The following is a 22,410-nucleotide window of genomic DNA, read 5'->3' on the forward strand; positions in this document are numbered from 1 at the left end:
GTAACTGGTCATCAGTTGGCACTGGCCAGAGATTTCCATGGCCACATACAACAGAGAATGGAGGATGTTTACAGGATTGGTCCAGAAAAATCACTATGCAAACAACAACAAGCAGCAACAGCAAATCCTGGGAAGGGGGGAATCTCATTTCCACACCTGTCACGTTATATGCTGTTAAAGGTCTAGTTTTCAACAACAAAAATGAGACATGCCAAGAAATAAGTATGGCCCATTAAAAAAAAATTAACAGAAACTGTCCCTGAAGGAGGCTAAAACTTTGAATTGGCTGTTTTAAATATGTTCCAAGAACTTAAGAAACCATACCGGAAGAAGCAAAGGAAAGCTTCAGAATGATGTCTACTTGAATACAGAGTATCAATATACAGATAAAAATTATTTTTAAAAATAACCAAATAGAAATTCACGAGTTCTAAAGTACAAGAGCTGGAATGTAAAATTCCCTAGAAGAGCAAATGGCTGATCTGAGCAGGGAGAATATAAAGAATTGCTGAACTAAAAGATAAATCAAGAGAGATTATTCAGTATGAAGAACAGAAATGAAAAAGAATAAAAAAAGAAACAGGACCTCCGAGAACTATGGAAGAATATCAAGCATAACAATATAAATGTTGAAAAGGGGGAAGGCAGAAAGAATATTTGAAAAATAACGGACAAAAACTTTCCTGATGTCATAAAACATTAATTTCCACATCCATAGAGCTCCACAAATTCCAAGTAGAGTAAACTCCGAGAGAGCACACCAAGACCTGCCAAGAATCTTAGAAGCAGGAAGAGAACAGCAACTCATGATGTACAAGAGATCCTTCAGAGCAGGGGTCCCCAACCCCTGTTGGGAACTGGGCCACACAGCAGAAGGTGAGCGGCTCCCGGCAAGCATCACTGCCTGATCAGGATCCCCCTCCTGTCAGATCAGCGGCAGCATCAGATCCTCATAGGAACTCAAACTGTATTGTGAACTGCGCACACAGGGGATCTAGGTTGTGTGCTCCTTATGAGAATCTAATGCCTGATGAAGAGGTGGAACAGTTTCATCCCCAAACCAGTGCCTCCCCTCTGCCCCAGTCCATCGAAAAATTGTCTTCAACAAAACTAGTCTCTGGTGGCAAAAAGGTTGGGGACCACTGCTCTATAAGATTAACAGCTCATTTTTCATCAGAAATAGAAGCCAGAGGGCAACAAGATGGCATCAAAGTGCTCAAAGAACAAAAGCTGTCACCTAAGAATTCTTAACTAGCAAAATTATCTTTTCAAAGTAAAGGAGAAATTAAGAGATTTTCAGATAAACAGACACAGAGCATTCGTCCCCAGCACACCTGCCCTAAAGGAAAGTCTTTCAGGCCGAATTAGGAGCCAAGATGGCCGAATAGGAACAGCTCCGGTCTACAGCTCCTAGCGTGAGCTAGGCAGAAGACGGGTGATTTCTGCATTTCCATCTGAGGTACCGGGTTCATCTCACTAGGGAGTGCCAGACGGTGGGCACAGGTCAGTGGGTGCGCGCACCGTGCGCGAGCCGAAGAAGGGCAAGGCATTGCCTCACTCGGGAAGCACAAGGGGTCAGGGAGTTCCCTTTCCTAGTCAAAGAAAGGGGTGACAGACGGCACCTGGAAAATCGGGTCACTCCCACCCGAATACTGCGCTTTTCCGACGGGCTTAAAAAACGGCGCACCAGGAGATTATATCCCGCACCTGGCTCAGAGGGTCCTACACCCACGGAGTCTCGCTGATTGCTAGCACAGCAGTCTGAGATCAAACTGAAAGGTGGCAGCAAGGCTGGGGGAGGGGCACCCGCCATTGCCCAGGCTCACTTAGGTAAACAAAGCAGCCGGGAAGCTAGAACTGGGTGGAGCCCACCACAGCTCAAGGAGGCCTGCCTGCCTCTGTAGGCTCCACCTCTGGGGGCAGGGCACAGACAAACAAAAAGACAGCAGTAACCTCTGCAGACTTAAATGTCCCTGTCTGACAGCTTTGAAGAGAGCAGTGGTTCTCCCAGCACGCAGCTGGAGATCTGAGAATGCGCAGACTGCCTCCTCAAGTGGGTCCCTGACCCCTGACCCCCGAGCAGCCTAACTGGGAGGCACCCCCCAGCAGGGGCAGACTGACACCTCACACGGCCGGGTACTCCAACAGACCTGCAGCTGAGGGTCCTGTCTGTTAGAAGGAAAACTAACAAACAGAAAGGACATCCACACCAAAAACCTATCTGTACATCACCATCATCAAAGACCAAAAGTAGATAAAACCACAAAGATGGGGAAAAAACAGAGCAGAAAAACTGGAAACTCTAAAAAGCAGAGCGCCTTTCCTCCTCCAAAGGAACGCAGTTCCTCACCAGCAACGGAACAAAGCTGGAAGGAGAATGACTTTGATGAGCTGAGAGAAGAAGGCTTCAGACGATCAAATTACTCCGAGCTACGGGAGGATATTCAAACCAAAGGCAAAGAAGTTGAAAACTTTGAAAAAAATTTAGAAGAATGTATAACTAGAATAACCAATACATAGAAGTGCTTAAAGGAGCTGATGGAGCTGAAAACCAAGGCTCGAGAACTATGTGAAGAATGCAGAAGCCTCAGGAGCCGATGTGATTAACTAGAAGAAAGGGTATCAGCGATGGAAGATGAAATGAATGAAATGAAGTGAGAAGGGAAGTTTAGAGAAAAAAGAATAAAAAGAAATGAGCAAAGCCTCCAAGAAATATGGGACTATGTGAAAAGACCAAATCTACATCTGATTGGTGTACCTGAAAGTGACGGGGAGAATGGAACCAAGTTGGAAAACACTCTGCAGGATATTATCAAGGAGAACTTCCCCAATCTAGCAAGGCAGGCCAACATTCAGATTCAGGAAATACAGAAAACACCACAAAGATACTCCGCGAGAAGAGCAACTCCAAGACACATAATTGTCAGATTCACCAAAGTTGAAATGAAGGAAAAAATGTTAAGGGCAGCCAGAGAGAAAGGTCGGGTTACCCTCAAAGGGAAGCCCATCTGACTAACAGCGGATCTCTCGGCAGAAACTCTACAAGCCAGAAGAGAGTGGGGGCCAATATTCAACATTCTTAAAGAAAAGAATTTTCAACCCAGAATTTCATATCCAGCCAAACTAAGCTTCATAAGTGAAGGAGAAATAAAATACTTTACAGACAAGCAAATGCTGAGAGATTTTGTCACCACCAGGCCTGCCCTAAGAGCTCCTGAAGGAAGCGCTAAACATGGAAAGGAACAACTGGTACCAGCCGCTGCAAAATCATGCCAAAATGTAAAGACCATTGAGACTAGGAAGAGACTGCATCAACTAATGAGCAAAATAACCAGCTAACATCATAATGACAGGATCAAATTCACACATAACAATATTAACTTTAAATGTAAATGGACTAAATGCTCCAATTAAAAGACACAGACTGGCAAACTGGATAAAGACTCAAGACCCATCAGTGTGCTGTATTCAGGAAACCCATCTCACATGCAGAGACACACATAGGCTCAAAATAAAAGGATGGAGGAAGATCTACCAAGCAAATGGAAAACAAAAAAAGGCAGGGGTTGCAATCCTAGTCTCTAATAAAACAGACTTTAAACCAACAAAGACCAAAAGAGACAAAGAAGGCCACTACATAATGGTAAAGGGATCAATTCAACAAGAAGAGCTAACTATCCTAAATATATATGCACCCAATACAGGAGCACCCAGATTCATAAAGCAAGTCCTGAGTGACCTACAAAGAGACTTAGACTCCCACACATTAATAATGGGAGACTTTAACACCCCACTGTCAATATTAGACAGATCAACGAGACAGAAAGTCAACAAGGATACCCAGGAATTGAACTCAGCTCTGCACCAAGCAGACCTAATAGACATCTACAGAACTCTCCACCCCAAATCAACAGAATATACATTTTTTTCAGCACCACACCACACCTATTCCAAAATTGACCACATACTTGGAAGTAAAGCTCTCCTCAGCAAATGTAAAAGAACAGAAATTGTAACAAACTCTCTCTCAGATCACAGTGCAATCAAGCTAGAACTCAGGATTAAGAATCTCACTCAAAACTGCTCAACTACATGGAAACTGAACAACCTGCTCCTGAATGACTACTGGGTACATAACAAAATGAAGGCAGAAATAAAGATGTTCTTTGAAACAACGAGAACCAAGACACAACATACCAGAATCTCTGGGATGCATTCAAAGCAGTGTGTAGAGGGAAATTTACAGCACTAAATGCCCACAAGAGAAAGCAGGAAAGATCCAAAATTGACACCCTAACATCACAATTAAAAGAACTAGAAAAGCAAGAGCAAACACATTCAAAAGCTAGCAGAAGGCAAGAAATAACTAAAATCAGAGCAGAACTGAAGGAAATAGAGACACAAAAAACCCTTCAAAAAATTAATGAATCCAGGAGCTGGTTTTTTGAAAGGATCAACAAAATTGATAGACCTCTAGCAAGACTAATAAAGAAAAAAAGAGAGAAGAATCAAATAGATGCAATAAAAAATGATAAAGGGGATATCACCACCGATCCCACAGAAATACAAACTACCATCAGAGAATACTACAAACACCTCTATGCAAATAAACTAGAAAATCTAGAAGAAATGGATGAATTCCTCAACACATACACTCTCCCAAGACTAAACCAGGAAGAAGTTGAATCTCTGAATAGACCAATAACAGGAGCTGAAATTGTGGCAATAATCAATAGCTTACCAACCAAAAAGAGTCCAGAATCAGATGGATTCACAGCCGAATTCTACCAGAGGTACAAGGAGGAACTGGTACCATTGCTTCTGAAACTGTTCCAATCAATAGAAAAAGAGGGAATCCTCCCTAACTCATTTTATGAGGCCAGCATCATCCTGATACCAAAGCCGGGCAGAGACACAACCAAAAAAGAGAATTTTAGACCAATATCCTTGATGAACATTGATGCAAAAATCCTCAATAAAATGCTGGCAAACCAAATCCAGCAGCACATCAAAAAGCTTATCCACCATGATCAAGTGGGCTTCATCCCTGGGATGCAAGGCTGGTTCAATATACACAAATCAATAAATGTAATCCAGCATATAAACAGAACCAAAGACAAAAACCACATGATTATCTCAATAGATGCAGAAAAGGCCTTTGACAAAATTCAACAACCTTCATGCTAAAAACTCTCAATAAATTAGGTATTGATGGGACGTATCTCAAAATAATAAGAGCTATCTATGACAAACCCACAGCCAATATCATACTGAATGGGCAAAAACTGGAAGCATTCCCTTGGAAAACTGGCACAAGACAGGGATGCCCTCTCTCACCACTCCTATTCAACATAGTGTTGGAAGTTCTGGCCAGGGCAATTAGGCAGGAGAAGGAAATAATGGGTATTCAATTAGGAAAAGAGGAAGTCAAATTGTCCCTGTTTGCAGATGACATGATTGTATATCTAGAAAACCCCATTGTCTCAGCCCAAAATCTCCTTAAGCTGATAAGCAATGTCAGCAAAGTCTCAGGATACAAAATCAATGTACAAAAATCACAAGCATTCTTATCCACCAACAACAGACAAACAGAGAGCCAAATCATGAGTGAACTCCCATTCACAATTGCTTCAAAGAGAATAAAATACCTAGGAATCCAACTTACAAGGGACATGAAGGACCTCTTCAAGGAGAACTACAAACCACTGCTCAATGAAATAAAAGAGGATACAAACATTCCATGCTCATGGGTAGGAAGAATCAATATCGTGAACATGGCCATACTGCGCAAGGTAATTTACAGATTCAATGCCATCCCCATCAAGCTACCAATGACTTTCTTCACAGAATTGGAAAAAACTACTTTAAAGTTCATATGGAACCAAAAAAGAGCCTGCATCGCCAAGTCAATCCTAAGCCAAAAGAACAAAGATGGAGGCATCACACTACCTGACTTCAAACTATACTACAAGGCTACAGTAACCAAAACAGCATGGTACTGGTACCAAAACAGAGATATAGATCAATGGAACAGAACAGAGCCCTCAGAAATAACGCCGCATATCTACAACTATCTGATCTTTGACAAACCTGAGAAAAACAAGCAATGGAGAAAGGATTCCCTACTTAATAAATGGTGCTGGGAAAACTGGCTAGCCATATGTAGAAAGCTGAAACTGGATCCCTTCCTTACACCTTATACAAAAATCAATTCAAGATGGATTAAAGACTTAAACGTTAGACCTAAAACCATAAAAACCCTAGAAGAAAATCTAGGCATTACCATTCAGGACATAGGCATGGGCAAGGACTTCATGTCTAAAACACCAAAAGCAATGGCAACAAAAGCCAAAATTGACAAATGGGATCTAATTAAACTAAAGAGCTTCTGCACAGCGAAAGAAACTACCATCAGAGTGAACAGGCAACCTACAAAATGGGAGAAAATTTTTGCAACCTACTCATCTGACAAAGGGCTAATATCCAGAATCTACAATGAACTCAAACAAATTTACAAGAAAAAAACAAACAGCCCCATCAAAAAGTGGGCAAAGGACATGAACAGACACTTCTCAAAAGAAGACATTTATGCAGCCAAAAAACACATGAAAAAATGCTCACCATCACTGGCCATCAGAGAAATGCAAATCAAAACCACAATGAGATACCATCTCACACCAGTTAGAATGGCAATCATTAAAAAGTCAGGAAACAACAGGTGCTGGAGAGGATGTGGAGAAATAGGAACACTTTTACACTGTTGGTGGGTCTGTAAACTAGTTCAACCATTGTGGAAGTCAGTGTGGCGATTCCTCAGGGATCTAGAACTAGAAATACCATTTGACCCAGCCATCCCATTACTGGGTATATACCCAAAGGACTATAAATCATGCTGCTATAAAGACACATGCACACGTATGTTTATTGCGGCATTATTCACAATAGCAAAGACTTGGAACCAACCCAAATGTCAACAATGACAGACTGGATTAAGAAAATGTGGCACATATACACCATGGAATACTATGCAGCCATAAAAAATGATGAGTTCATGTCCTTTGTAGGGACATGGATGAAATTGGAAATCATCATTCTCAGTAAACTATCGCAAGAACAAAAAACCAAACACTGCATATTCTCACTCATAGGTGGGAATTGAACAATGAGAACACATGGACACAGGAAGGGGAACATCACACTCTGGGGACTGTTGTGGGGTGGGGGGAGTGGGGAGGGATAGCATTGGGAGATATACCTAATGCTAGATGACGAGTTAGTGGGTGCAGCGCACCAGCATGGCACATGTATACACATGTAACTAACCTGCACATTGTGCACATGTACCCTAAAACCTAAAGTATAATAATAATAAATAAATAAATAAAAAAGAAATAACAAGTGAATAAAAGTGATACACTAGGAAAGATCTACTTAGTACAAAACAATGCAGTAACGGGGAAACGGAAAAAAGACATTAGACAGATGGAAAACAAATAGCAAAATGGCAGACATAAATCCCATCTTATCAATTATTACATTAAGTATAAATGGATAGGTTGGAAGTAAAAGGATTTAAATAAATATACCATTTAAACAGTAACCAAAAGATAACTGGAGTGGCTTTAATACTATTAATAGTATCAGGCAAAACAGACATAAAGACAAGAGTTCTTACTACAGACAAAGAAGCATATTTGATAATGATAAAAGGGTCAATCTATCAAGAAGCTTTAACAATTACAAACATACATATGCCTAACAACAAAGCCGCCAAATACATAAAAGTGGCAGAATTGAAGGAAGAAAAAGACAATTCAATAATAATAATTGGACATACCTCACTTCCAATAATTGGTAAAACAATTTGACAGAATATCAACAAAAGAAAGAAGACTTCAATAACATTATAAACCAATGAGATCAAACACATCTATACAAAACACTCCGTGCAACAATAGCAAAATACTCAATCTTATCAAGTGCACATGGAATATTTTGCAGGCTTGATCTATCTTAGGAAAAATAACTTCAATAATTTAAGACTGAAATCATACAAAATATGTTTTCCAACCACAACAAAATAAAATTAGAAATCAATAACAGAAGGACATTTGGGAAATTTATAAATATGCGGAAATTAAACAACTTTTTCTTTTTTTTTTTTGAGATAGGGTCTTATTCTGGCACCCAGGCTGGATTGCAATGGCATGATCACAGCTCACTGAAGCTTAGACCTCTGGGGTTCATGTAATCCTCCCATCTCAGCCCCCCAAGTAGCTGGGACTACAGGTGTGTGCCACCATGCTCAGCTAAAATATTTTTTAAAATTTTGTAGAGATGGGATATCGCTGTGTTGCTGAGGCTGGTCTCAAATTCCTGAGCTCAAGTGATCCGCTCACCTCGGCCTCCCAAAGTGCTAGGATTACAGGCATGAGCCACCACGCCCAGCTCATACGCTTAAATAACTAATGGGTCAAAGACAAAAATCACAAGATAAATTAGAAATTTCTTTGAGATGAATGAAAATGAAAATACAACATGCCAAAAAATCATGGCATGTGTTAATGCAGTGCTTAGAGGGAAGTTTATAGCTATACGTATCAATATCTTTAAAAAGAAATGAACAAATTAATAAGTCAATCTTCCACCTTAAGATAAAGAGGAGCAAACTAAACCCAAAAAAGTAGAATTAATATAGATTAGACTGGTAATAACTGAAAGAGAATTGTAAAAAAAAAAACATAAACAAAAACAAAAGGCCAGCAAAACCAAAAGTTGGCTCCTTGAAGAGATCAACAAAACTGACAATCCTTTACGTAGACTGATGAAGAAAAAAAGACAGAAGACTCGAATAGTTAAATTAGGAATGAAAGAGGAAACATTATAACCAAAACTAAACATAACTATAAGAGAATATATGATTAATTGTAAGCCAACAAATTGGAAAAGCCACCAGTCAGAATGGCTATTATTAAAAAGTCAAAAAATAACAGATGCTGGTGAGGTTGTGGACAAGAGGGAATGCTTATACACTGCTTGTGGGAATTAGTAAATTAGTAAATTTACTAATTAGTAAATTAGTTCAGCCATTGTGGAAAGCAGTGGAGGTGATTTCTCAAATAATTTAAAACAGAAGTACCATTCAACCCAGCAATCCCATTATTGGGTATATACCCAAAGAAATATATATCATTCTACCATAAAGACACATGCACAGGTATGTTCATCGCAGCACTATTCACAATAGCAAAGACATAAAATCAGCCTAATGCCTGTCAACAGAAGACTGAATAAAGAATATGTAGTACATATGCCCATGGAATACTATGCAGCCATGAAAAAACAAGATCATGTCATCTGCAACAACATGGATGGAACTGTAGGCCATAATCCTAAACAATCTAATGCAGAAACAGAAACCCAATACCACGTTTCACTTATAAGTGAGAGCCAAATGTTGGGTACACATGCATATAAAGAAGAGAACAACAGACACCGGGCCTACTTGAGAACGGAGGGTGAGAGAAGAGGATCAAAAAACTACCTATCTGGCCAGATGCAGTGGCTCATGCCTGTAATCCCAGCACTTTGGGAGGCCAAGGCAAGCAGATTGCTTGAGCTAAGGAGTTTAAGACCAGCTTAGGCAAGATGGTGAAACCCTCTATAAAAAATACAAAAATTAGCCAGTCATGGTGGAGTGTAACTGTAGTCCCAGCTACTCAGGAGGCTGAGGCAGGAGGCGCTTGAGCATGGGAGGCGGAGGTTGCAGTGAGCCGAGATTGCACCACTGCACTCCAGCCTGGGTGGCAGAGCAAGACCCTGTCTCAAAAAAAAAAAAAAAAAAAAATCCAAAAAACTACTTATTGGGTACTATGTTTATTACCTGGGTGACAAAATAATCTGTACCCAAACCCCCATGATACCTAATTTATAACAAACCTACACATGTACCGCTGAACCTAAACATTAAAAAATAAATAAAGCTAAAAAAATTAGAAAACCTAGATGAAATGTACAAATTTCTAGAAACACACAAACTAGTAATACTGACTCATGAAGAAATAAAAAATATTAATAGATCTACAATTAAAAAGATTGAATTAGTAATCAAAAAACTTCCCACAAAGAAAAGCTTAAGACCGGATGGCTTCACTAGAGAAGTCTACGAAGCATTTAAAAAAAAATAACACCAATCCTTCATAAACTCTCAACAACAAATTGGAGAAGGGAACACTTCCCAACTGCTTGTATGAGACCAGTATAAAGACGACCCAAGAAAGCTACAGACCAATGTGTGTTATGAATACAGGCACAAAATCCTCAGCAAAATACTAATAAATTCAAGCCACTAGTACATACAAAGACTTTTACAACATAACCAAGTGGGATTTATTTCAGGAATGCAAAGTTAGTTCAATATATGAAAATCAATGTAATACACCAAATTAATAGAATAATGGGGAGAAAACATAGCTCAACAGACACAGAAAAAGCATTTGGCAACATCCAACACTCTTTCATGATAAAAACACTTTAAAAAGTTAGCTTTGGGTTTCTCACAGATGCCCTTAGTCAGGATGAGGACATTCCCTTCTATTTCTAGACATTAAGACAAGAATTCTTACCACAGACAAAGAAGGATATTTGATAATGATAAGAGGAATAGAGGGGAATGTCCTTATCCTGATTAAGGGCATCTGTGAGAAACCCAAAGCTAACATACTTAGCGAGAGTCTGAAAGTTTTCCCACTAAGATTAGGAAGAAGACAAGAATCCCTGTTTTTGCCAATTCTATTAAACACTGTACCTGAGGTTCTAGCCAGCACAGTTCAGCAAGGAAAAGAAATGAGACGTATCCAGCTTGAAAAGGAAGAAGTAAAATTATCCCTGTTTACAGATGACATAATCTTATACGTAAAAAATCATAAGGGATCCACATACACACAAACTATTACAGCCAGTAAGCAAGTTCAGCAAGGTGTAGGACTGGAGGACGCAGGTCAATACACAAAAGTCAGTTTTTTTGTTTTGTTGTTGTTTGGGTTTTTGGGTTGTTTGGTTGTTTTTGCTTTTGTTGTTTTGAGACAGGCTCTCACTTTGTCACTCAGGCGGGAGTGCAGTGGCACGATCATAGCTCACTGCACCCTCAACCTCCTAGGCTCAAGTAATCCTCCCACCTCAGCCTCCTGAGTAGCTGGGACTACAGGCATATTCCACCATGCTCGACTAATATTTTATTTTTTGTAGACAGGGTCTTGCTATGTTGCCCAGGCTGGTCTCAAACTCCTGAGCTCAAGTGATCCTCCCACCTCAGCCTCCTGAGCAGCTGAGACTACAGGTATATGCTATCATGCTTGGCTATTTTTTTTATTTTTTGTAGAAATGAGGTCTTGCTATGTTGCCCAGGCTGGTCTCAAATTCCTGGGCTCAACTGATCCTCCTGCCTCAGCCTCCCAAAGTGCTGGGATTACAGCTGTGAGCCACTGTACCCGGCCAGTTTTATACACTAATAATGAATTTTTTTTATATACTAATAATGAATTTTTTATACACTAATAATGCATTATACACTAATAATGAATAATCTAAAAGTAAATAAATAAAACAATTGCATTTGCAACAGAAATGCAAGAAATGAAGAAAACTTCAGAACAAATTTAAAAAAAGAAGCCCAAAACTTGTACCCTGAAAACCATAAAACATTGATCTCCAGGTTTAATACAATCCCTACTCAAATTCCAGTGGTCTTTTTTTTCTTTCTCCCTCCCTCCCTCCCTCCCTTCTTTCTTTCTTTCTTTCTTTCTGGAGAAAATGACAAGCTGATTCTAAAATGCAAATGGAAATGCAAGGGAACAGAAAATCCTGAACAATCCTGAAAAGAAAGAATGAAGTTGGAGAACACAGACTTCCTAATTTCAAAACTTATTGTAAAACTTGGTATTGGCAAAGAATAGAAATATAGATTAATAGAACAGAACTGAGAGTCTATACATAAATTCATGCATCTATGGCCAATGGATTTCTGACAAAGGTGTAAAAACCACTGGATGGGGAAAGAGTAGTCTCTTCAATAAATGCTGCTGGGACAACTGAATATTCACATGCAAAAGAATGAATTTGAACCCCTACCTCAAACCACATATAAAAACTAACTCAAAATGGCTTAAAGAGTTAAACATAAGAGCTAAAACTACCTAAAACACTTAGAATGAAATACAGGTGTAAATCCCAGGGACTTTGGATTAGGCAACAGTTTCTTAGATGTGATATCTGAAGTACAAGCAACCAAAGAAAAAATTGACAAATTGGATTTCATCAAAATTTGAAAGTTGTGTTTCAAAGAACACTCTCAAGAAAGTAAAGACGATCCACAAAATGTGCAAGTATTTGCCAATCATTATATCTAATGAGGGTTTAGTATCCCAAATACATAAATACTTACAATTCAACAATAAAAAGACAATTTAAATGACAAAGGAATTGAACAGACATTTCTCCAAAGATGTACAATGGCCAATAAGCACATGAAACGATGGTTTCACTTAACATTAAAAGATGCTCAGCTTCATTGTTAGAAAAATGCAAATCAAAACCACAGTAAGATACCACCTAACATAATGTTGTCAAGGTTCATCCATGTTGTTACATGAATCAGTACTTCATTCCTTTTTACAGCTGGGTAATATTCCATTATATGCACTTATCATATTTTGCTTACCCACTAATGAGTGACAGACATTTGGGTTATTTCCACTTTGGGGCTATTATAAATAATACTCCTATGACTATTCATGTGCAAGTCTTTGTGTGAATATGAGTTTTCTGTTCTACTGAACTGTACATTTAAAAGGGGTGAATTTTATGGTATGAACTGTATATCACAATAATAAAATTATGAATCATTTATGAGATAATATTAAAGCAATCACCCTTATACTCCCACTAAGTTCAAGAAGCAAAGCATGACCAGTCTCTCCACTCTGAGCCCCTCTCTGATAACAACTCATCCCTCCCTACCAGAGGTGACATTAGCCTCACTCGGGACGACCATTTCTCCATCTGTTTTATTTTTTCTTTAGTTTTACAATGTGTGCAGCCCTAAGTGTTACAGCTGAGTTTGGCCTACTTTGCGATTTAGATCAACAAAGTAACACTCCACAGATTCTTTTCATGTCCAGTTTCTTTCAGTTGACATTAGATTTCTGAGATTCAGCCATGCTGCTGAATCTACTTTATTGCTGTAGAAAACTGAACTGTATGACTGCCCCACAGTCTCTTCATCTATTCTACAATCAATAAACCACCTCAGCCTCCTTTCCTTTCCAAAATGAAAATAACTGGATTATTTTTCTAACGACAAAAGTGACATGTGTTAATAAAAAATATAATTTAGACAATACAAAATAATATAACGAGGCTGGGCACGGTGGCTCACGCCTGTAATACCAGCACTTTGGGAGGCAGAGGCAGGTGGATCACTTGAGGCTAGGAGTTTGAGACCAGCTTGGCCAACATGGTAAGACCTCATCTCTATCAAAAAATACAAAAAATTAGCCAGGTGTGGTGATGCACACCTGTAGTCCCAGTTACTTGGGAGGCTGAGGCAGGAGAATCACCTGAACCCGGGAGGCGGAAGCTGCAGTGAGCCGAGATCGCACCACTGCACTCCAGCCTAGGGGACAGAGTGAGGCTCTGTCTCAAAAATAAATAAATAAACAAACAAATAAATAAAATAATGCTGTTTAAAAATCACTGACAATTTCACTATTCCAAAATAATCAGTGCAAGTCTACTGTATATCCTTCCAATGTTTACCCACACAGACACAGGCCCACACACTCACTGTGGTTTTTTTTAATCCATGTTCTAGATCTTGGATTTTATTTGATAGAATGTATACATCTCTGGCCCGTGTTCAGTAAGATGTCTACATGCCTGTTTGTCATCCTTGCTTGTCAGTCACAGTTTCAGGCAAGGAATGAGGTGGTAGGCTTATGCCACCCAACTGCTGGTAAAACATTTTCCCAGGGAATTTATGGATTCAGGAGGAGCTGATGGAAGAACTGAACAGGGATGTGTGCCCCACGCTATGCCTTGCAGCAGGGAGAAGGGGAGAGTCACGGCGCCTCCTGCCTCCTCCATGCTTCCTTTTCAGGGGCCTGAATGGAGCAGGTGATGAGTTAGCAAACGAGCCGCCGGCCTGGGCGACCGCGACGTGCAGTGGGGACAGGGCACAGGGAGGCATCTCCAGTCGGTGGCACCCTCGGCGGTAGGAACGGTGCCCCTCATCCAGCCCAGAGAACCTGGGCCCAGGCAGCACCGGTGTGGCTCCAAGAGGCAATAAACAGAGATGGGAACTGCTTACTCCCACCTGCCTCCCACCTCCCTGAAGGACCTGCATGGGCCCAATGCCAGGGGCAGAAAATGCCTCCCTCTCACCACACCAGGCCCCTCCAACTCTCCGCCCCACTCCCACAGGCAGGAATGGCCACTCTCCTGGCTGGGCAAGGCCACTGCTGCATCCCTTAGGTCCTAACAGCAGAACCCATTCCACCTTCCTCATGACCTTCTCGTCTTCAACCTTCCAGCCTGACCCCTCCGGCCAGACCAGCCATTTTCTTTAAATTCCTATCACATCCTCTGTAGTAATGCCGGTAAAACTGAGCCAGGCTCACACTGGAAGCCTGGAGATCATGGAGAGACAGCTAGTGGAGAAGAAAGGAGAGGAGGAGGACTTGGACCCTGCCCACACTGGGAGGAACCCGTACCACACAGAGCTGAGCTATCGGCCGGCTCTCCAGGCCCCACTCTGCTTCTCTGGGTGGCAGCCCCAGAACTATGAAGAGGAAGGATGCTTGGCAGAACAGGGTGGGGATCACGGGGTCCCTGCAGTGCCAGATCCCTAATCTTTTCAAAAAATAACAGACACAGCTACCAATGACCTGTGCAGTATGCCTTTACGTCTAATCCTCACAGGACCGTGGGAAGGCTAGACTATCGACCACTTTACACAGAAGAGGAAACAGAGGATTAAAAGAGCACCAGAAAGGCCAGTGTCTCCCCTAGGCCTGGGACCCTACCGGGGTCCTCTCAAGGGGTCGCACCTACAAGGAACCCCTCTCTCCCGCCTCCTCAGTTTCTCCCCTCTACCGCTGTGGGATCATCTGATGAGAACAGAAACTTGCTCTAGGATCTGCCTCTATAAATCCAGCCTTGACCTCAAGCTAGCTCTCACTTCATTCCCCTCCTCCTCTTCATGGCAAAATTATACAAAGAATCATGTCCACAGTGTGTTCTCACCTCCCCTCCTCTTCTCCTGATGCAAACTGTTTTTGCCAAGACCAGTGGTCACCTAAGCAATGCTACAGGCACCCAGACGCCCAAGGCTTACAGACAGGAACAAAGAGAGGCGGTTAACTTTTCCCAGCTCCCTCTGCCAGAAAGGCAGGGATTGGATGTCCTGAGCAACCAGGGAAGTGGACAGTCAGAAAAAAATTTGAACCTAAATCAGGGATTTAAACTCCTTAAGGTAAGGGAAACACACAAACACACACACATACACACACACACACACACACACACACCCTCTCAGGGATTTAAATTCCTTAAGGGTAAGGGACACACATACACACACAAAATTGAAAGCAAAAACCAAAGGGGAAAAATGATTAATTTAGCTACATCAAAGTTTAAATATTCTGTAGGACAAATCTTCTAAATAAAATTTAAAAGCAAGCAAGAGTCTAGGAGAAAATAGTTGGACCCAATACAAGAGACAAAGGATAAGTGTGCAAAAGAATGAAGAACTCCTACAGAGAAAACCATGGAGAAACTGACACAGGATGGGAACAAGAGCTCAGCTGGAGAAACACAAAGGCAGCCTAGACAGCCACCTGAGAAAAGGTTAGGGAAATAAAAATGAAAGCCGATGGAAAGATACATTAGGTTTGAGGAACAGAAGAATTTCAATGAAAATGACAATTTTACCCAAAGCAATTTACAGATTCAATGCAATCACTACCAAAATACCAATGTCATTCTTCACAGAAATAGAAAAAACAATTCTAAAATTTATATGTAACTACAATAGACCCCAAATAGCCAAAGCAATCCTGAGCAAAAAGAATAAAGCTTGAGGCATCATAGTGACTTCAAAATATACTACAAAGCTATAGTAACCAAATCAGCATGGTACTGGCAGACACATAAGCCAATGGACAGAAGAGAGAACCTATATATAAATCCACACACTTACAGCCAACTCATTTTTGACAAATGCACAAGGAACCTACTCTGGGGAAAGGACAGTCTCTTCAATAGATGGACTGGGAAAACAGGATATCCATATGCAGAAGAATGAAACTAGACCCCTATTTCTCACTATATTAAAAAAATCACATCAAAATGGATTAAAGGCTTATATGATTTAAAACCATGAAACTACTAGTAGAAAATATTGGGGAAATTTTGCAGGACATTGGTCTGGGCAAAGACTTTGTGTAAGACCTCAAAAACACAGGCAACCAAAGCAAAAATAGACAAGTGGGATTACATCAAGCTAAAAAGTTTCTGCACAGCAAAGGAAACAACAAAGTAAAAAAATAATCCACAGAATGGGAGAAAATATCTGAAACCGCTCATCTCACAAGGGATTAATAACCAGAATATATAGTACCAGGAATTCAAACAATTCAATATCAAAAAAAAAATCCAATTAAAATATGGCCAAAAGATCTGAATAGACATTTCTCAAAAGAAGACATAAATGGCTCACATATATGCAAAAAGTACTCAACATCACTAATCATGAGAGAAATGCAAGTCAAAGCCACAATGAGATATCATCCCACCCCATTTTAAATGGCTTTTATAAAAAAGACAGGCTAATAATGGACACTGGTAAGGATGTGGAGAAAGCATTCCTCGTACACTGTTAGTGGGAATGTAAACTTGTTTAGCCACTATGGAGAATAGTATGGAAGTTCCTTTAAAAATTAAAAGCAAGCCAGATGCAGTGGCTCACGCCTGTAATCCCAGCACTTTGGGAGGCCAAGGTGGGAGAATCACTTGAGGCCAGGAGTTTAAGACCAGCCTGGCCAACATGCCAAAACCCCATCTCTACTAAAATACAAAAAATAGCTGGGTGTGGTGACACACACCTGTAGTTTCAGCTACTTGGGAGGCTGAGGCATGAGAATCACTTGAACCCAGGAGGTGGAGGTTGTAGTGAGCTGAGATTGTGCCACTGCACTCTAGCCTGGGCAACAGAGCGAGACTCCATCTCTGAAGAAAAAAAAAAAAAAAGAAAAACTAAAAACAGAACTACCATATGACCCGGCAATATCACTAATGGGTACGTATCCAAAATAAAGGAAACCAGGATATTGAAGAGATATCTGTACCCCATGTTTCTTGCAGCACTATTCACAATAGCTAAGATACGGATCAACCTAAGTTTCCATATCAGATGAAAGGATAAAGAAGATGTGGTACATATACACAATGGAGTACTATTCGGCCATAAAGAAGAATGAGATCCTGTCATTTACAACAATATAGATGGAACTGGAGGTCATTACATTCAGTGAAATAAGCCGTGGACAGAAAGACAAACATCACATGGCCTCACTCATATGTGGGAGCTGAAGGAGGGGATCTCAAGGAGGTAGAAAGTTCAATGGTTACTGAAGCCTGTGGCGTGACAGGAAGAAGGGGGGATGGTTAATGGCTAGAAATACACAGTTTGATGGAAGAAATAAGAAATAGTGTTTGATGAATCAATACAGTGACTATAGTTTACAATAATCTATTTTATATTTCGAATAGCTAGAATTCAAATGTTTCTAGAATAAAAGACCAATCTCTAAAATGATGGATGTCTATATTGCACTGATTTGATCTTTACAAGTTACATGAACGTGTTAAATTATCACAGGCAACTCAAAAATATGTACATCTATTATGTGTCAATAAAATTTTTTTAATATAAATAAATGAACCTGGTGTGAGGCACCTCACCTCGCCACCACTAGGGAAAGGGGTGGGGAGAAGGGCCTGGAACACAGCCACAGGGCTCTGGGTCTGCCTCTGCCAGAGGCAACTGGGCAGTGACCACTCCAGGCCACACATCCTCACTCAGCCACAGTCTTGGTGAGTCACTCACACGCGTGCCTGAGGAGGTTAACCCAAGAGTGCACAGCCACTGTGCTTGGTGACAGCACACACCAGAGCAGCAGGTGCTGGCGCAGCCCTGATCCGTGATTCGCGCTGGGAACACGCATGCAGCTGTACCTAGAGAGCCCCAGCCCTGGGTCCACCCTCACTGCACCTGCACATGGTGCCAGAGGAAGGCCTAGCCAGGGTGACCCGGGAGCAGGGCCCAGCTGGCGTCAGCACCACAGTCATTCCCACCTGCTCTGTGCCCCTTGCAGGGTGGGGGATCTCACAGCTATGGACGCGGCCAAAGGCCCCTCAGTTCCACCTGAATGTTGGAGTGTTTGCAAGGAGAACATGCTCCAATGTCCCTGTGTCACTGACACCTCGTGCAGATGAACAACCAAGCACAGGCTGGAGGAGGCTCCTGTGGGAAAGTGGGCTGTGGGCCAGGAAACCTCTAATCCCAGAGCCCCAGGGAGGAGCCAAGATGCCAGAAGATGCCAGTGGAGGCATCGCCTCCAAGGTCCCCACAGAGGACACTGGGAAATGTCTGCACATGGTTTTGGTTGTCCCGACAGAGGGGGTGATACAGGACAGCACAACAAAGAACTGCCCCACCCCAAATGTCAGTAGTGTGGAGGCCGAGAAACCCTGCTATGGGGCAGTGGTCAGAGACCCTTGTGCCTTGAAAGGGGCTGAGCTGGGCAGGGCAGGGCAGGGTGGGTCGTTGGCCCACCTGGGGCCACAGGTCAGAGCCACGCCTGAGTCTGTAAGGCTGCCCACCCTCCCAGCTGCCAGCATGGGGTTGGGGGTGTCTGCCCCCATCAGACTGAGGAGGAAACGGACACTCTGTCACCCAGAAGCATCCCTGTGTCACCCTGTGAGGCTGGCCTTGGACCCAGGACTCTGGGCGCCTGGTCAGCACCCCAGTGTGAACACATCCTGCCCTGGGGCCTGGTCCCAGCAGCTCACACAGATCAGGGCTTGCCCAAAGGCAGGCAGGCAGGGCCACTGCTGACCACATACCTGACTGGTCGCGATTCTGGAACTAATGGTTTCTGCCTGGCAGGGAGGCCGCCAGGACCTCTGGGCTTCACCCCTCCCCCCCCTTCACAGGGGACCTCGCCTCAGTGGGAATGTTCTGGAGCCGGAACCCAAGGTTGGAATCCCAGCTCCTCCCCTTTCTAGGTCTGTGACCTTGGAAAAATTAAACTTTCTGTACCTCTGTTGCCTAATCTGTGAAATGGGGTAATACTACCTACTGTGTAGGGCTGTGAAGATTAAATGGAGTCAATGCATTATCATCACAGGGCACCTGGCCCATCCTCAACCCCAGTTCAGACTCCTCAAACCCCTACGGTTTCAGATCAATGGTCAGAATCACCAGGAGGACCTGCTAAAGACAAGTATGAGGACCCACCCCCAAGGTTTAGGATTTAGAAGGTCAGGGTGGGACTGGGGAACCCGCATTTCTAGCAGATCTCAGGAAACGCAGTGCTGCTGGTCCTGGGACCACAGTTTGAAAACCACTGGTGTAAAAGCCTTCTAAAAAAAAGTGGGATTTGATCACTAAAGTCATATGGAAAAAACCGGAAGAGGAAAAAATAAATAAATAATGGGATTTTAAAGAGACCTATCCCACCGGCTCTCCTGGATGAACAGTGTGGGACTCTGAGAGAGACTCCCGGCTGGGCACCCCCAGGAGGTTTTCCTCACCAGAGGTTTGCACCGAGCCCACCCAGGACAGTGGGCTGAGCCTGTGGCAGAGGCTGGCAGGAGGTCTGGTTGTGGCAGCGAGGGGTCCTTGCCCGCGGGCGCTGCGGGCAGCTGCAGGAGTCACGCGTGTGACATCCAACCAGGAGCCGTGCCCTGAGCAGGCCAGGAATGAGGAGACAGGGCCGCTGAATGCACACCGCAGCGGTGTGGGGCGGCCTCAGACAACTCAGGGTAGGACCAGCCCGCTCCCCCGCGACCCCCAGCGCCTGGGTCCTCTCCCGGCCTCCCCGAGGCGTGACCTACCCCAGGCATGGCCACACCCCGCCCCAGGCCGCCCCTCCGACCCATCGGGTTTACCTCATCTCCCGCGCGCCTTTCCCCCACCGAGTCCCCCAAATCCCGGCCCCCACCTGGCTCCCCTTCCCGCCGAGCCCCCAGGGCCCGGCGCCCGGCTCACCCGCCTCCCGCACACCCCCTCCCGGGCGCCCTCTGCCGCGCGCCTCCCCGACCCCTCTTGGGCCCCAGCTGACCCCACCTTCCGCCCCAACCCCGCCCGGAACAGGGCCGCGCTTACCGGGTCCCCTCCCAGGCGGCGGCTGGAAAGAGGCAGGCGGCGGACGCAGGGGCGGGCCTGCGGCTCAGGCAGGAAGCGGGAAGGCCGGGCCTCCCTGGCCCCGCCCCGGCCGGGCGGCCGGACCTCGGACGACTTGGCGCTCGGAGACAGCAGCAGACGCCCAAGCGCCGGCAGCGCAGAGCCCCGCCGGGGGCCCGGGGGGCTGGGAGCCGGGGATCGCGGGGACGGAAGTGGGGGACCGAGGCTCGCGAGTCCGGGCCCTCCTCGCAGCTGGGGCCCCACTGGCCGCCCCCGCGGGAGCGCTACGGGAGAGGCGCCCGTTCGGCTGCGGGTTTTATTATGGAGCTGCCAAGCTAGAAAGGTACAGAGAACGGGAACCCACCGACAGCCAACTTCCCTTGGGACCCGCCTTTTGCTTTAAAAATAACAACAAGAAGTCTGTGCTTCACCCCACACATGCCTTTCGTTTTCCCTTTTTTCCCAGAGTAATTTTAAAGCATCCCAGTAGATAAATTCTCCTTTAAATACTCCAGTATGTTTAATCAGTAAGGCCTATTTTTTAAACATTCTCATAGCATTATGGTCACACCTAACGAAATTGGCAATTCCCAGTCCGGGCCTGAGGGAGGCCTGATGGTTCACAAGACTTGGTAAAATATATCATTATATTTTAAACCAAAAAATAAACGATAAGGCACCCCCCGACCCCCACCCCCCTGCGTCCCCAACCACCAAATCATCAGAATGGACTTCTTCCTCAGCCAGGGCTTTTAGAATTTAACCTGAAAAACTGGTTCAGGGCATAAGGGGAAGTGGAGGCCGAACATGCCTCATTATCCCTCTCCTGCATTAACATCAACACAGACTTTAAGTCTGATAAGAAACATTTTACAGCCTCTTCTCTCTGAAGCCTGCTACCCTATCTGGATGCTTCATCTGCGTGATAAAACACATTGGTCTCCACAACCTCTTAACCCAGACATTCCTTTCTTTAATCCCAGGTCTTTGGACAAACTCAACCAATTTTCAACCAGAAAATGTTTAAGTTGACCTATAGCCTAGAACCACCCTCCCCCTCTTTGAGTTTTTCTGCTTTTCTGGATCAAACAAATTTATTTCTTAAATGAACTTAAGTTGAAGTCTCATGCCTCCTCAAAATGTATTAAACCAAGCTGCACCCCTACCTCCTTGGGCACATGTTCTCAAGACCTCCTGAAAGCTGTGTCACTGGCTGTGGTCACTCATATTTGGCTCACAATAAATCTCTTCAAATATTTTACAGAGTTTGACTCTTTTCATCGACAATAATTTGGCACCCAACGTGGGGCCTCAGAGAAGACTCAGGACCCCAAAGGAGTTGCCTGAACTCGGAGCTAAGATACCAGTGGGGCCCATTGAAGCCTCCCAGACTTCTAGCTTCTCCCCCGATGGAACTGGTAAGTCCTCCTGAGCCCCAGATCGCCCTTTGGTTGACAGTCCTTCGTTTAGTGTGAGCTGGTTTTTCTCCTAGGAAGTTGTTAAGGATTCTAATTCTAGTTCAGAGACATATTCTAAAGGGTTTTCTTTATTGCTTCTTTTCCCAAAATTAATCTTGATTCAGCTTGTCTGCGCATTTGTGTGAGGAATTGAACTGTTGTTTTCATAGGTAAATGAGAGACTGAGTTTTCTCAACTCCGAAGAGAAAGGCATTTGCTCCTCTCAGCCAAAAGGTGCTCCTGGGTGACTGGGGGCCTTGTGGGAGTGTCTGGGGGGTTGACATCCTGTGACATGCAGCAGCCCTATGGGGAAATCCCCAACAAAAATTAATTTTAAAAATGGCTTGTCCAGGAATGCATATAAGGACTGATCACCCATCATTTTGAGCCCTCTCAAAGGTAATAGACCTCTGGAGAGAGAAACTGAGACATGTAACAGGGTGGAAACGACTCAGTGGTGACACATGGTGGGGTCCTGCCCACAAGCAG

General features: G+C 43.5%; 1 protein-coding gene across 2 annotated transcripts in view; it reads right to left on the minus strand.

The window, feature by feature from the left end:
• Window positions 1-20,543, minus strand: part of SLC41A3 (solute carrier family 41 member 3) — an 83,520-nt gene extending 62,977 nt beyond the window's left edge. For both annotated transcript variants that reach the window (XM_054480775.2, XM_054480772.2), the window contains exon 1: window positions 20,447-20,543. The gene's annotated coding sequence lies outside the window, so the exon portion shown is untranslated. The remainder of the gene's footprint in view (window positions 1-20,446) is intronic.
• Window positions 20,544-22,410: the final 1,867 nt, after the last annotated feature.

The sequence above is a fragment of the Pongo pygmaeus genome, chromosome 2 (genome assembly GCF_028885625.2).
Source record: "Pongo pygmaeus isolate AG05252 chromosome 2, NHGRI_mPonPyg2-v2.0_pri, whole genome shotgun sequence".
In the NCBI taxonomy this organism is placed as follows: Eukaryota; Metazoa; Chordata; class Mammalia; order Primates; family Hominidae; genus Pongo; species Pongo pygmaeus.